Source organism: Scomber scombrus, chromosome 10 (assembly GCF_963691925.1).
Source record: "Scomber scombrus chromosome 10, fScoSco1.1, whole genome shotgun sequence".
In the NCBI taxonomy this organism is placed as follows: Eukaryota; Metazoa; Chordata; class Actinopteri; order Scombriformes; family Scombridae; genus Scomber; species Scomber scombrus.
The window spans coordinates 31,679,436-31,696,746 of NC_084979.1; positions in this window are offsets into that span (position 1 = coordinate 31,679,436).

A 17,311-nucleotide genomic window follows, 5' to 3' on the forward strand; every position below is an offset into this window, starting at 1 on the left:
TGTAGATATAAAGTGCTGACACTCAAGAAATACAAACACAACAATTGTTACAATTGCTTTCAGGTGATTAAACACTAAGTAAAACATACTGTACTTGTGAATATTACATTCCAATTTTAACAAGTCTTTTCTGCTCAATGCCACTATATTCTACACACTGGACCTTTAATATTTATTGTAAAATTACCAAAAAGGCTTATTTGATGATTTCCATTTATTATTTCTATAACACATTTGCATTATTTTTTGCAGCCTGCTAGGTGAAACTACACTAGACTGAGACTAGACTTGGGCCCCTTTTTGTCAGTCATGTCATCTGGAAACACTGACTGCAATCAGTCCCTAAATGTGAGTGTTGAATAACATTTATGTTTTTGGAAGTTTTAGTAACATGTACGTAAGAGGAGTGAAAAGATCTATCTCAAGGAACAATACATGTCATGACATGAACAAATTATCAATGCCCTAACATGTTGCAGCAGCTTTCTTCCATAAAAGGAAAAGGGATAGTTTCCTGTCAGCATATTAAGAGGTTATAAGCAGCAGCGGCTCTCAGCAGATGCAAACTTTGCACCAAAGATGAAGAACTTCTCTCCAGCACTTCCTATCAAAGACCTCAGCACCTATTTTGCAGTCATTGGGATGTTCATTTACAATGTTGTGCTTGACAAAGATTTGGAATGCACTTGCGAAAAAAACCAATTGTGTGCCTGTACTGTATACATGGCTCTGCCATTCTTTATTTTATTTTTCTTGCACCTCTTGGCGGAGGAGAAATTCCAGAAAACTCTGAGATTTGCATGCAACTGCTGTTGCACGGAGCTTTGTTCAAGCGTTGAAAATTGGTGTAAAGTATATTGTACGTTTTTCTGGATTTTATTGAACCACATTCTGAAGGCAGCTTTCTTAGGTCTGATGTGGATTATATTCCTGTTACTTGATGGAGACTGGTGGGTTTGCTGTAACAACAATGGTTCTGAACAACAAGCACATTTAGCTTGCAAAGACAACAAAACAGCTGAGGAAAAAGTAGTGGTCGCTGAACTGAAAAGCACTTCCAAGGTGAGTTTTTCTTGCTTATCATTACTTTGAATACCAGACTGTATATCTGTTACTGTGGTTATGCTGATATGTAAAAGCTGAAAATGGCCATAATTGCATTAACTTATACTCTATTTGAGTTTATAAATCAGTTACATTATTTGATAATGGATTAATTACTGTGTCTTGAAAAACAAAAGAATACAAACTCAAGAAAAAATAACTATGACAAAAAACTACAGCTACTGTGAAAATTTACTTGAGTGACAGGATAGGTATAGGATAGTTTTTTGTCCATATCTATAAACTCACCAACACTCTTCTATACTCCATTTATGTCTGGCATTAAAATGAAAACTGCATGTGGATCCAGTATCTGGATAAGAGAATACATACATACAGTACATGTGTTAATGCAGCTGCAAATGCCTTCAGATCACATCTGGGTCAGAATGTGATTGCATCAGTCAGACCACATCTGGAGGATGTCCTGGCCCTCAGCAGGTGTAGATTCTGTACAGTATGACCACACTCATAAGAAAAAAATGTCCTAGTAACTTGAAAGGACAAGGAGCAGCAGTGGTTTAGATCAGATGTGGACTTTAATTCTGTGATTCAAATTGCGTGTCCAACGTGCACAGGGTATGGTGATGCATAGGCTGCATATGGAAATGAGTCTTTGTGGGAAATCATTAAGTAAATTATTATTTAATGCATTTGACTGTGGAAAACCACTTTGGATCTTCTCAGTATTTTAAAATGATGTATACTCAACCATGATGGACTGACAGTTTATGGAAAGAGTCCAGCTGTTTCTTTTGGATATTGATAAATGGATCTCCTGGATCGGACCTGTTTCACTCCAATCAGATACTGATTTAATAAGAGGCAAATCATCTGTGCATGATGACAACATGTAGCATATTGTGTTATGGCATTTACTGTTAATTAGTAAAAAGCTCTATTAGTCTAAGACAATAAAGTTGTGATCTCCAGATAACAGAATGAAATTATAGCAACCATGGCTGTTTCTTGGTTTCTGTGGTCGTAATATAACAATCTTTTTTCATTCTTTTTTCAGACTAGTGGCCTCTCTATTCTCTTTGGTGTCCTTTTGGTGTTTGCCTTCACTTTATCTTGTGATTTGAGGAAATGCTGTGAATCAACACAGTCAACACAATCTACACAACCAACACAATCAACACAACCAACACAACCAACACAATCAACAGAATCAACACAATCAGCCCAATTAAAACAATCAACACAATCAACAGTATCAACACAACCAACACAATCAACACAATTAACACAATCATTAGTATCATCACAATCAACAGAATTAACACAATCAACACAACCAACACAATCAACCCAATCAACGCAACCAACACAATCAACCCAATCAACGCAACCAACACAATCAACACAATTATCACAATCAACACAATCAACACAACCAACACAACCAACACAATCAACACAACCAACACAATCAACACAACCAACACAATCAACACAACCAACACAATCAACACAATCAACGCAACCAACACAATCAACACAATCAACACAATTAACACAATCAACACAATCAACACAACCAACACAATCAACACAATCAACACAATCAACACAACCAACGCAATCAACGCAACCAACACAATCAACACAATCAACAGAACCAACACAACCAAGACAATCAACACAATTAACACAATCAACAGAACCAACACAATCAACACAATTTACACAATCAACACAATTAACACAATCAACACAATCAACAGAACTAACACAACCAGGACAATCAACACAATCAACACAACCAACACAATCAACGCAACCAACACAATCAACACAATTAACACAATCAACACAATCAACACAATCAACAGAACCAACACAACCAAGACAATCAACACAATCAACACAATTAACACAATCAACAGAACCAACACAATCAACACAATTTACACAATCAACACAATTAACACAATCAACACAATCAACAGAACTAACACAACCAGGACAATCAACACAATCAACACAATTTACACAATCAACACAATCAACACAATTTACACAACCAACACAATCAACACAATTTACACAATCAACACAATCAACACAACCAACACAACCAACACAACCAACACAATCAACACAACCAACACAATCAACACAATTAACACAACCAACACTATCAACACTATCAACAGAATCAACACAATCAACACAATCAACACAACTAACACAATCAACACAACCAACACAACCAAGACAATCAACACAATCAACACAACCAAGACAACCAACACAACCAACACAATCAACACAACCTAAATGCTTTCAATTGAGGAAATTTTGTGAAAGTTGTTGCAACAGAAAGAATCTATATGATGAACTGATTTTGGAGGAGGAGGAAAATGTACTGAAAGACCTTTTAAGGAAAGCTGCAAAAGAAAAGTTGACTAAAGAAATGACGGCCAAAATAAATGGAAACAACTGGGAAGAATGTTTCAATGTTGCTAAAGAACTGATTGAATCTGACAAGACTCGACCGCGACTGTCTAAAGAAAAGGTAAGAAATACCTGACAGATAACATTGTAATAACTTTGGTGATCTGTAACCAATCAACCAAAACCTTTAATTTGTTGACTTAATGACCAAATATCTGCAAGACTAATGACATTCCCATCAGCCTCAGCTGTTCTTTGTTTAATGCTAATTAACAAATGTTAACATTATAAAATGCTAAAATAAGATGGCAAACATTATACCTGTTAAATATCAACATGCTAGCATTATTATTGTGAACATGTTAGCATGTTTTATCTCAAAGCAGTGCTCTGCTAGCATGACTGCACACTCAGTCTGATTTAACTCTGTCACTGTCTGTCATTCATCTGTTTTTATTCACATTTTTAATATAGAGGAATTGGAGTGGAAATGCTGAAGTCTTACTCCAAATGACATCACAGGACTCAGCTCAGCAGGGAGAAGGGAACCAACCCACCAACATCAACCCTTCACCTCAGGGAACATCATGCCAGCATGTGAGTGTTTTATTTAAGAAGGAGCTTCTTATTTGTTATTTATTTACAGCTGTGGATTTATTGTGATTTATTGCTAGCATACTTTTATAAAACATGCAGTTATACCATTATTATTATTATCATTATTATAGTATTGTAAGTCATAGATACTCTTATAATAACCATAAAACATAAATCAATCAATCAATCTTTATTTGTATAGCAACAAAAGTCATGTCAAGGTACTTTACACATAGAGCAGGTCTAACCCGAACTCTTGCAACATGAAATTCAGCTATTAATATTAAAGCATTGTAAGTCACAGATACTCATTTAATAACCATGTGGTTAAGGTAGAGGATGATTATCATCATGGTTATAAAAACAGTCTCAGGGTTAGACTCTAAGTTAAAGTCTATTGTTTGGTTGATCCATCCAGACCTCCTCCCTGTGTGGACTTTGTGCTCTATAATTATATCACCTGACTTCCTACATTAGCATGTTTTATCTCAAAGCATTGCTCTGCTAGTCTGAGAGCACACTCATAGTCTGATTTCACACTGTCACTGTCTGTCATTCATCTGTTTTTATTCACATTTTTAGTGGAATTGGAGTGTAAACACTGAAGTCTTACTCCAAAAGACATCGCAGGACTCAGCTCAGCAGGGAGGAGGGAACCAACCCAGCAACATCAACCCTTCACCTCAGGGAACATCAAGCCAGGAGGTGAGGGCTTTATTTAAGAAGGGGCTTCATATTAATATATTTATTTATTTACAGCTGTGGGTGTATTATGATTTATTGGTAGCATACCTTTATAACACATTCAAATTATTATCTATATTATCTAGGATCTTTTTTTACATGTTATATAAACTGTCTGAGTGTTTTGATTATTGTTTGACAAATATAGAACATCATGATGTATTAGCAGTTTACCGTAATGAATGTAATATGGGGCGTTTCAAGCCCAGTGCGCAAAATACAGGGAGGAGAAAATGCAAATATGTTATTTAGCACACGCATTGTGATTTACCAAACGTGAAGGTAATTTTTCTGACGCTAACTGTGTCTATAAATAATAAGATGAAGGGCAGGTATTAACCTGCTGTTACTATGGAGACGAGGAGACGGAGGCACAATGACAGAATACACACAGGATGGAGTTTCTGGTTTTACTAACAGCATTGACTTTGTCACTAATATTCTCCCATATGTTGGTTTTTCTGGTAATATTAGTTTTTGTTATAACTCAATATATTAGTTAACCTCTTCCACTAGAACCTGATCACATTTCATTTCGTGCTTGCAGCTTTCTGCTCGTCCAAACTCTCCATTAAGACACAAAACCCTCATTTAAATACTGCTGTCTGCACCTGTTTCACCTGTTTTCATTTACAGTTATTCTTAGTAGATCACCTGCAAAACACACAATCTATTGCACTGTGCACGCTATTTAGTACCCACTATTGGGGATCTTAGTAAATCAGTTTCTATAAGGTCCTCACTGAGGTCCCCATAAAAAGAAAGATTGATGATTATTTTTCTACAAACACACACGGTAGGAAGGACAACAATTCAAGGATTAAAGCACTATATTGTCATTGTATAGCACAGCATAATTACTCATGTGGCAAGCCCAGAGTTGCATTTAAACACCAATGCAAATAAATAAATAAACAAATAAATAAATACGGTATAAATAAAGAAGATTCATAATATGGTGATGATGCCAGGCTCAGTAGCACAGATAGTTATTGCACATATAGTAAAGAGTGTATTGCACATTACTGACATAGCTTATTTTCAGTTCAGAAGGTTTATGACAATTGGGAAAGAAGCTATTTTTAGTTGGTTTATGTGTGTATAGATTGATCTGAAGCATGTGCCTGATGAAAGGAGCTTAAACAGGTTATATCCAGGATGAATGATGTCTTTGAGGATGTGTTTGTCCTTTCTCACACAGTGTTACAGAGGTGTTCAAGTTAGATGACTGACTGTTGTGTTTTTCTAACAGAAGCAGCCGGGTAAGGAGGGACCAGGTCAATCAAGCACAGGGTAAAAAATACTTTTTCATATCATTTCTGGGAGAACTCAGACTGTTGCTGTAGATGCATATTGATCATTTAATTTTATTGACTGATTTCCCCTTGTTGCAATACTAAAGAATAATTTAGTTTTTCAGTAAGTTTACTACATGTTGACCATTTTGAGTTGATTTATGATCATATTTCCATCTTGATTTCACCCCCTTAAGTTTTCAATGTATCCTACTTTAATAATCAATTGAATCAACATTGATTTCTGATACTGCTTGATTTGACATTACTAGATTTATGATATTCACTCAAGTTTGTTTAACATTATTTGAGCTAATGACAATAATTCAATTTAGATTTATAAAATGATTGATTATTGCTCAACTCTACATTGAGACTGATTTATTGATGGATTGGTTTAACTTAACTGTGAATTTGACTCACATGGTTATTTTAGTATAAAAACTCCACAACTCTTTACATAAACATTATTTCTGTATTAATGGGGAAAGTGACAGCCCTTAAACTTGAGTATATAGTTGTTGTCATTGTAATACAATGCAGCCATATTGTCATGTTGAAACGTTGCTCTGTGATTTCAATCAGCCTCACCTGACTGACAGAGGACATGGTTTTTGTAAATGGCTGTTATTCAAACACTACAGTTACATGCACAGGCTCGGCAGTATTCATTACACAACAAGAAGTGATGGACACAACAAACATCAGTTTGTTCTTTGGGAGGCTCTGAAGGAACAGCTATGGGGTCATTAATATTTAAAGAATCCATCCTCTAGGGAACAGGAATATCCACAGGGACAAACAGGCTGATACTGAATAACTTCATCCAGTGTGATTTTGCATTTTAGGAGTGAAGAAAAGACATCACCATCACGGTGGAAGAAGGTAAATGCACCCAAAAGCTTTTAATTGTTTTATAAAATTACTGACAAGTTTTAAAATAGTTACAGACAGGAGTTGGTGATATGCTCAAAAATTATTATTTTTCTAGATTTGGACTCATCATTGTTTTAAAAACCAACTCACTGAGTTGTCTTACTTGTTATAATCAGATGAATAATGAATTCAGCAGTTATAGACTTGCTGCTTGTTAAACCACAATGTCTTATTTTCTGTTTCTACGTGTGTTGAATACAGATAAGGCAGCGCATTCTAAAGTCTGTGGGCTATGTAAGTAGTAATGAAATAATTACTTATATTGTTTAATTAATTAATTATTGCGTGTTCAATCAGTAATGAGTGTGGAATTTCTTTGCAGGAACGATTGGTTGAGGAAAAGGTAAATTAATATACTTCAACCTCAACTTCAAGCTGAAGGAGGTTTTTTGTTTTTTTCTTACTAAATTGTTTAGTTGAATTTAAATTCTTTATTCTTCTTAATGTTTGTTTAGTCTCAGTTCATCTTTCCTGTTGATCTGATCACAGGATGTTTTTGTTTCAGCTCAACAAGAAAATGTTTCCAGTCAGTATCGCTGCTCACTGTGTTTGTGCTGACCTGTGTAGAGTCTAGAGATATTATTATTAATCTCAGCCAACTGATTATTTTTATTGCAATAATAATTTCATTAATTAAAAAATAATTTAAAATATAGATTTACAAAAAACCCTCAAAGTTCAACTTTTAACGATCTTTCTTTTTTGGTATAATGCCATTTAAAAAAAAAAAATCCTTTTTTATCAACCAACAAACAGGACAGAGCCCAGTCTGTGATTGGTTGTTGCTTTGATCTGAATGAGCAGACAGCCAATCACATGACTGGCTCTGCCCTGCACAAAACTAATGTAGTGAAATAAATAAAACTCAACCCTTTGCTGCTGTCAAATTATTTCACAATGTTATGGTTATGTTACATCTTTATTTATGTATAAGATTATTTATTTTGTAGCATCTTATTTGTTTAATATTGAAGCCTTTGGGTCTCCAAACATTAGTAATATAGCTTTTTATCAGTCTTCTCAATGTGTATTTTACCAGAAGCTCATCCAACATGACTGAAATCAAAGCTACAGGAAACTTGATCTTTGTTTTGTTGAATTCTAAATCCGGCTTTGTGTTTGTATAGGTGGGAAAAAGTCAATACGGTAGTATTGACCAAGAGGAGAGGAAGGTAAATGCACTCAAAACATTTGTTTTGTAAAGTTACTCATAAACCAAAAAATAAAATAAAATAAAATGTGATTTTACACATGATAATGTGATAAGTTATGAAGTTATTATAACATGAAACTCATATGGAGTCAGGCAGAGGTGTCTCCTAGTTATATACTCCTTCACTTTCTCCATTTAACACAGCATCATCTGCTGGTGTGTAGAGGGGAACACATCAAGCCTTCTGTCTGATGTGATTATTTTCCTTCAGCTGTTAGTTAGAGTTAGAGAGGGAGGCTGTATTTATGGTTAATACATGCTGATGCCATTTTGTCCTCCCATAAAGACACACAGAGAGAGATCTGTGGTTAAGTGCTTCTTAAAGTCAGAAGACCACAACCTGTGTGCTCTTTGGCATGTGTTAGTACTAGTGGACTGAGGTGGTTCCTCCAACATCAGATCAATGACGCTCCGTCCAGAGGATTGGACTCGTTCATCCCTCTATGTACAGCAGGATGAATGAGTCCGACCCTCTTTATACAGCTCCACGCATGTTCAAATCCTTCTCAGTGAAAGCATATTTACCACAGTATCATCCACTGTGCTCAATAACTGCAGAATCTCACAATGTCTCAAACCAACAATGAAGTAGAGCTTAATCAAATCATGTAAATGTCTCCACACATTATTTATTCATTCAATTATGAGTTTCATGTTATAACTTGATATTTGAACTGATACTTTTTTCTTTTTCTGGTCTGGCAGCAATACGCTTCTGTAAACATCAGACTCAGTTTTCATTGTCAGATAAAGAATGCTGCTTCCTGTCTCAGTATAAACTGTAGATCAGCTTGTTAAACCACAACATCTTGTTTCCTGTTTCTACATGTTACATTCAGATGATGAGCAGTGCCTGTGTTTTGGTTCTGGATGAATGTGAAGGCCAAAATGGAGGAGATGAAGTGAGTGATTAAAGTATATAAGTAGTAATACAACAAGTACTTGTGTTTAAGTAATTTGATCACTGGTTCAATGAGTAATAAATCATAAATACATTGGTAACACTGACTGTATGTGGTTTTCAGATTTATTGCTCACTCGCAACAAACTTATTTTTCTTACTAAATTGTATCGTCAAATCTATCATCAATCAGTATCTTATAGCGCTGCCACTTACAATTATTTTAACCACTTATGAATTCATTTTTTCAGTGAATCAGATTTAAAAAAATATATCATTTCCAACCCTTGATTCAAAAACAGAACATTATCTCTAACAGGTTGCTGCTTGAACATTCCTGAGCTGATAAAGTAATATTAAATTATAAATAATGATTCAAAAAACAAAATAACTACATTTTGGTGTGAAATAGCTCTGACAATAGGCTATGGACTAACATAAAAAACATACAAATGTATGCTATATAACGTCTGCAAAATATATAAACTCCTTTTTTTTATAAAGTGCACAAACAGAGGTATATTCTGTTGTTTAAATGGACCTGAGCTGTCAGAATAATTTATAAATGACAGATAATGAAAATGCAAATCACAAAACTGTTAACAGGATTTGCTCACACACCCCTGAAACATACTTTTATAAAATATACAATTATACTATTATTAATTATACTAGAGGGAACACATGACAAACTGCTGTAATGTGGAGCATTCTGCATGTCCTCTGCGCTTGTGTGATTTTTGGTGTTTCTTTTTATTGCTTTTGAACAGAATAACCACATCTGATTAATCTGTGATTAAGCAATGTGTTGTTAAAAACAGGACCCTGGAACCATGAATGAAGCAGCTGATGACCGTACAACTGGATCCAAGCTTCCAGATAAACATCTGGATGAAGCTGTTAACTATTTACGAGGTTCATTCTCACAAAATGATGAGCGATTTCTGGATAATGCTGGCAAACAGTGCGTAGCTAACAGTTTAGCAGCTGTAATGATGAATGAGCTGAAACATATAAAAACTTGGAGAGATGACAGAAAGACAAATGATGTTGACTCTGTTCTTACTGAAGGGAACAAGTTGTACACGTCCCTTAAAGACAGTAGTAAAATAAAGAGTCCTGATGGGTATGTGTTAGTTAAGGAGCTGCCTACTGAATATGTAATGAAAGATATAAAGTTTTTAATTGAGAAAGATGAATCTTTCAGTGGAACAGTTTGTGAGGGTAATGAGGCTCCTGATGCAGATATGATGGATATTAAGATGCCACTGAAGGAGGCTATTCAGAAGGCACTGAAAGATCATGATGCTTGCCTTGTTACTTTTAAAAGTAACACATGTGTGGTTATTAAGCAAGACAAAGACAGCTTTGCTGTGTTTGATCCCCATATGCGCAACAGTCAGGGTCATTTGGATGGAAGTACAGGTACTGCTGTAGTTGTTTATCACTCTGGGTACAAAACCCTGTATGACCAGTTGGAGAACCTCGCCAAACAACTTCCTGGTGACAACATACTTCAAACCATGCCATTTGAGGTTACAGGAGTCAGAGTGACTATCACAGGCAACAAGCAAACTGATGAAGTTACCATGGCACCTACTAGTACTGATATGAAGACCAGCCAGATATTGGAAGGGAAGATTCAAGCTTCCTCCTGGTGACTCAGCTTCTTCTGTTTCTGACCCTTCCTTGACATGATATGATATGCATTTGTCCCCTTAGGGAAATTTGTCTTGGACTCCAGTGCTGCAAACACAAAAATGCCCCCACAGTTACATAGACACACCACATATATTGCACACATCCCTTGATAAATGCATAAAGTGAAATATACAATACAGTGGATTGCATATTATGCATAACACATATTGCACATACCCATGGCTGAGCTCACAGCTCCTAGACTATTGCACAGTCCATACAGCCTCAAGCAGCATTGTTTAACAATTAACAGAGACCGGAACAAATTAGCTTATAAAACGATTGATTTTACAGTGGAGGACTCTGTATCATCTGCCAGGGAGCAAGAGTTCATACTCTGTATGGAGGACATGTGATGGGTCAATCAGGATCCTCTGAGCTTGCCTAAGAACAGACTGCTCATATATGGACTGAAGGGGTTGGTATTCACTCCTTCCCATTACCTTCATAGCGGTGTGGACCAGGCGAGCTAGTTTATCTTTTAGTTGCACAGTAAGGTTGCCATACCATGCTGACATCCCGTACCTAACTAAGCTTTAAAATAAAAACATGATCCTGTGGTCCACGCCATACACTCTGAGTCTACGTAAGAAATAGAACTTCTGCTGTAGACGAGAGCATACACTGTCAACATGGAGCTTCCAGCTGAAGGTGTCATCCAAGGGAACGCCAAGATACTTATATGAGCAGACATGAGGTGCACAGGTGGTCGAGTGGTTAGAGCGTTTCCTGACTGCTAAAATAAAAGGTGTCTATGCTGGAAAAAATCTTTAAAAAAAAATAAAAATGTAAAAGTGTGTCATGTATGACCACAGGGCTGTGGTCCCCCACTGATCTTGGATCCAGAACCATCTCTTTAATTTTAACCACATTTAAAATGAGATGGTTAGCAGCACACCACTGCACAAAGTTTTCTATATCAGAGAAATATGCTGATGGGCTTGTGTGTTTGTGCAGCAGGCTAGCATCATCAGCCTGTTTTTAATTAGTAGTAGCTCATCTGCAGATTGTTCTACATGCTGCAGCCAGTGTTGGCCTCTCCATTGTCTGACAGTAGAGTTTAGAATTCAACATCATTTTGTTTTTTCTTTTGTTTGCTTGTTGCTTTTAATGTAAAGCATTAATATTTTCTTACTTACAAAATGACTGAGAGATGAATATAGACTTTTAAAAACAGCTTTCTATCTTCTTTCCCTCCTTTTTAAGGCATAGAAATTAGACTTTCTTTAAAGACTGCACTGCCTCAACTGCTAATTTTTTGTTTCTTTATGTTAAACAGATGGCCATATGCCGTTTTTGTGTTTGAACCATAGATTGTTTATAAGAAATGGACGTAACATCCGTGACGTCACCCATTGGTTTGTGGACTGCTGCTCGGAGGCCAATAGTATCGGATCTGAGCAGCGCCATCTTGAAAATTTCAGGTGCATGCCGGGAAAATAAAAACAGGGATTCTACTTATATGGGCATCAGGAGGAGCATGAGGCGCCCTCCTGAACCTGTGAACCAATCAACCTGTCAATCACCACGTAGCCACGCCCTAATGCATACCCTGCTTTATCGTCACATATAAAATCAGGGAGGCCAAAATGTCCCAAATGAACATCATACTGCATTGAAGAAGGCTTTAAACTAGCGATTGAGACCATAAACACATTTTGAAAACGTTTACTGAGGTTAGAAATCAAGTGAGAAGTTGGTGAATTCTCCATTGACTTGTATAGAGACGGAAGTCCTTTTGACACCAAAACGGTCGCCCCTGGTGGCCTTTTGATAGAATGCAGTTGTAAGTTACTTCCACGTTGGCCTCATTGCAGAGGACCGGAGCTCCCCACCTGGATTGAACAGTGGCTGGTGCATAGCACTGGAAATTCTTTTAAGTAAGCTCCAGGTGATGAGCACCAAGGGCAAGGCAACAGCTGATCTGTCCTGTAATATTCATTACATTCATTCATCATCATTATTTATTCCACAGAAATGTTTCCATCGCCTATTTGTCAAAAACTCTTTATGGACAAAAGGGGGAAAACACACCTCAAGTGAATGCCAAACCTTTAGTTTATCACCTGTAGTGATATCAGGGAAGTTTTGTGAAATTGTAACTTTCATGCAGCTTTTTAAAAATTTGATAAATATACATATAAGACCTTGGTGGATTCTCTTTGTTTACTTGTGAAGTATTCTTCTATATTAGTCTTGAACCATTTTTTTTAATGATATTAGGTCAGGTTAAAACAGTTTAATAATAAGCTCTATGAAACAGACTGAGGTTTATTTGGCTTACACAAGCCTTCGTTTCTAATCTCCTGTATTCAGTAACTATTATATATTTATCATTATTTACTTTCTTATTTGATATGCTTGTGTTTTACCTGTTCAATTTCAGATAGAGAGAAACTGTTAATACCAGGACAATACTATACACTTCCTGTCTTCATTTAAAATCAAAAGTTCCACAGTTTCAGTGAACAGGATCAATTAGTTTCCTGACAGGCCTTTATTGTGAAACATAAACAGGACTGTGTTGTGGAAAATTCAGTGACTTGAGGCTGTCGCCACCTTGTGACGCTTGTTTGTAACTACACAATCCAGTTAGGCTGATATTAACATAAACACCTGCAGTGACTGAAACAGGACAATGATACTTTTGATAAATCCTAATTTTCTGGACAAGGAGGATAAAACAGCAAGTACATCTGAGAAACATGTCTTGGCCTCTATTTGATGTTTGATTTGTGTACATTACCAAATTGGAAAACCTACATTAAAAAATTACGAAATGATGTAACTTGTTTTGTGTGTCTTTATACTAACGGGAAACAAAGGACACAAACTGCTCTGTGTTTTCCATCTATGTACAGTCAGTAGATTTAGAGATTATTCAGACCCCTTCATATCACACATATTGTTATGTTTCAAACAGGGTTTCAGGGTTTTTGCTCTGACATGTATTGTGAGCTGTGAGCCCTTATGTAGACAGGTGTGTGCCTTTCCAAATAATACCCAATCAATGACATTTACCACAGGTGGACTCCAATCAAGGTGTAGCAACATCTCAAAGGTGATCAAGAGAAATGAGATTCACCTGAGCTCAAGTATCATAGAAAAGGGTCTGAATATTCATGACAATATGATATTCTGCTAAAATGTTTGTTTTTGCTTTGTAATAATGGGATATTGAGTGTAGACTGATGAGGGGAAAATATGATTTAAACAATGTTAGCATAAGACTGCAACACAATAAAATGTGTAAAAAAGTGAAGGGGTCTGAATCCAGACGGTCAATGCTTTATGTGAAATAAAGCTTTATGGTTATCTGTATTTATTATGATGTCAGTAACATAATTTTACAAAACACATACTATTAATAATTAATATATTCTTAATACAATGCTATTGTAGCTCACCGATACTCACATAATAATGTGGTTAACCCTCCTGTTGTCTTCGAGTTAAGGAAGGAAGGAAGGAAGGAAGGAAGGAAGGAAGGAAGGAAGGAAGGAAGGAAGGAAGGGAGGGAGGAAGGAAGGGAGGAAAGGAAGGGTAGGATGGAAGGACAGAGGAAAGAAGGAAGGAAGATAGGAGGGAGGGAGGAAAAAAGGAAGGAGGGAGGGAGAAAGGAAAAGAGGAAGGGAGGAAGAAAGGAAAGAAGGACAGAGGAAAGAAGGAAGGGAGGAAGGTAGGGGGGAGGAAAGAAAGAGAGAAGGAGGGAGGAAAGAAGGAAAGGAGGAAGGAAAGGAAGGAAAGGAAGGAGGGAGGGAGGAAAGAAGGACAGACGGAAGGAAGGAAGGAAAGAAGGAGGAAGGAAAGAAGGAGGGAAGAAAGAAAGGGGGATGGAGGAAGGATAGAACGAAGGACAGAAGGAAGGAAGGAAGAAAGGGGGATGGAGGAAGGAAAGAAGGAAGGGAGGAAAGAGAGAGGAAGGAGAGAAAGAGAGAAGGAGGGAGGGAGGACAGACAGAAGGAAGGAAGGGAGGAACGAAGGAACAGTCAAAACAGACGGGGTCAATTTGACCCGGGAGGACGACACAAAGGTTAAGTAAGGGGACTATTGTGGTCATGGCTAATGAGTTAATTAGCTGTAACAAGTGTCTTTGTTGGGAAATAAGGAGACATTAGCAGGAAAGATAAAAAATATAAATACAGAACACACATGGTACAAATGAAAGTGCAGAGACATTTTAAAAAACAGCACAGGGATTATGTGACAATAATTTCATGTGTTCTCACTAAATGTGTTTTGTGACCCTGTGAAATGATTTGCAGGAGGAAGGAATTGAACATCAACATGTAGAAACAGAGTTAGATCGATCAATCAGTGAATCTATCAATCCACAATCCTAACCCTACTATTCCAGATATTCAGCCCAATGACAATGATACAAATCAAGTTTCTTCATGAGGCTGACTGACATGTGATCAGCACAGAGGCCACTAGAGGTCGCTGCTCTATCACTTGTGATGTGTTATCAGCTGACTTTGACTGTAGCTGATCAAAATTATACTTCAGTACAATACTTGAGTAAATGTACTTAATTACTTTCCACCTGTGGATGATCTATGTGCTACATTGAGCACTCTCTCATCTTCTGAACAAACCAGACGCCACTTTGAGGATTATGGTTTCTGACTTCTTCACGGCCTTTAACACAATCCACCTCTACTGCTGAGAGAGAAGATGCAGGATGTAATATGCATCATGTCCTTGTCAGGGGACAGACTCAGTTACTTTATATATTTAGGTGACTGCTCTAATGGAAGCACAGAGAAGCGTGTAGGACTGCAGTTCTGCTTCCTGGTCTCAACTCTGGTTTGTCATGATTTTGGTGTACCAAACATATTTTCTAGATATGAGAGCAACACCAATCAAAATGGGATGTGTGACGTCTCTCCTAATCAGACCAGGTCTTCTCCAGAAAGTCTGCCAGTTAACTATGAAGCCCACATCATTTGCTGGACAGCACCTCGACAGTCAGTAGTTGAATGATGACATGTTAAAAGCATTTACAATCAAGTAGAACAGGGTCAGAGAGAAGGCTTTTGAACAGATTCTTCCATGTGTAAGCTGCATTATAAGAGACATTTATCCTATTTTAGTTCTGACTAATGGAGCAACAACCAATTCTGTGAGTACTAAGTACTAATATTGTGTGACTTCAGGGTGAACAGAGATGACATATAGGGAGGCAGTAACTGTAACAATGCTTTACATATGAATAAAAAACAATGCTGAATTGTCCTCACTGCCAGGGACGTAAAGCACACACTGACAGACTGCACTGTGACAATGTACACCACTGTGCAATATCAATGTTCCTCTTGTTTATACTGTTCATATTTTTATATTTCCTCTAAATAAAATTGTCCATAATTTCCCATTGTCTCCTATTGTTCATATTGCTTGTTTTATTTTATTTTATTTTCAATTGATGCTTCTTTATATTTTTTCTATCCACTTTGCTGCTGTAACACTGTAAATTCCCTGTGGTGAAACTAATTAGGATTATCAGTTTTTGAATTCACTACAATGAAATAAATGTGTTTCAGAGAGAATCCGTGTTCACACATTGTGCATTGTTGTGTACAATAATCTGTGCTTTCGTTTTTAATCTGAAATGATTATAATTTAAAACACAAAAAGCCCAAACTGAAGTTTTTAACATAAATGTATTTAGTTTACTACATGTCATCTATTTACCACCTGACCTCTTTAGTGAAGGATGAGGTCAGTATTTAGATATGAAGGAAAGTGTTTACAGCTACAGTCAAACTCTTCTGTTACCATATAGAAGAATCACCTGGATTACTGTAAGAGCTTCAGTACACTTCAAATGAGTTTATACAACATGTTGTCTGACTGCTTCTAGGTTTACAGGAGGACATTTACTGAGACGCATCACTGCATTATTTTTAATATAGTAGGGTATTTATACTAAGACTGCAGATGTAAATGAGCCACAGTTCATCTGAAAAAAAACTAGAATCTTTTAATGCAACATTATCTAAAGGACTTATTTGATTTTATGATTCTTCTTCATTATTTTTTGCATGATAAAACTTCACTAGACTGAGACTAGACTTGGGCCTCTTTTCATCAGTCATGTTATCTGGAAACACTGACTGCAATCAGTGTTGAAAACTTGAAGCATTTGTGTTCATAGAAGTTTTAGTAACATGTAAGTAAGAGTGAAAAGATCAGCTGACGAAAATGAAACTATCTCAAGGAGCAATACAAGCCATGGCATGAATGAATTATCAACGCCCCAACACGTTGCACCAGCTTATTTGCATAAACAGGAAAAGCATATGTCAGCATATTAAGAGGTTACAAGCAGCAGCGGCTCTCAGCAGATGTAGAATTTGGCTCAAAGATGAAGTTCTTCTCTCCTACACAAGCTTTCAGGCAACTCAGCTCCTATCT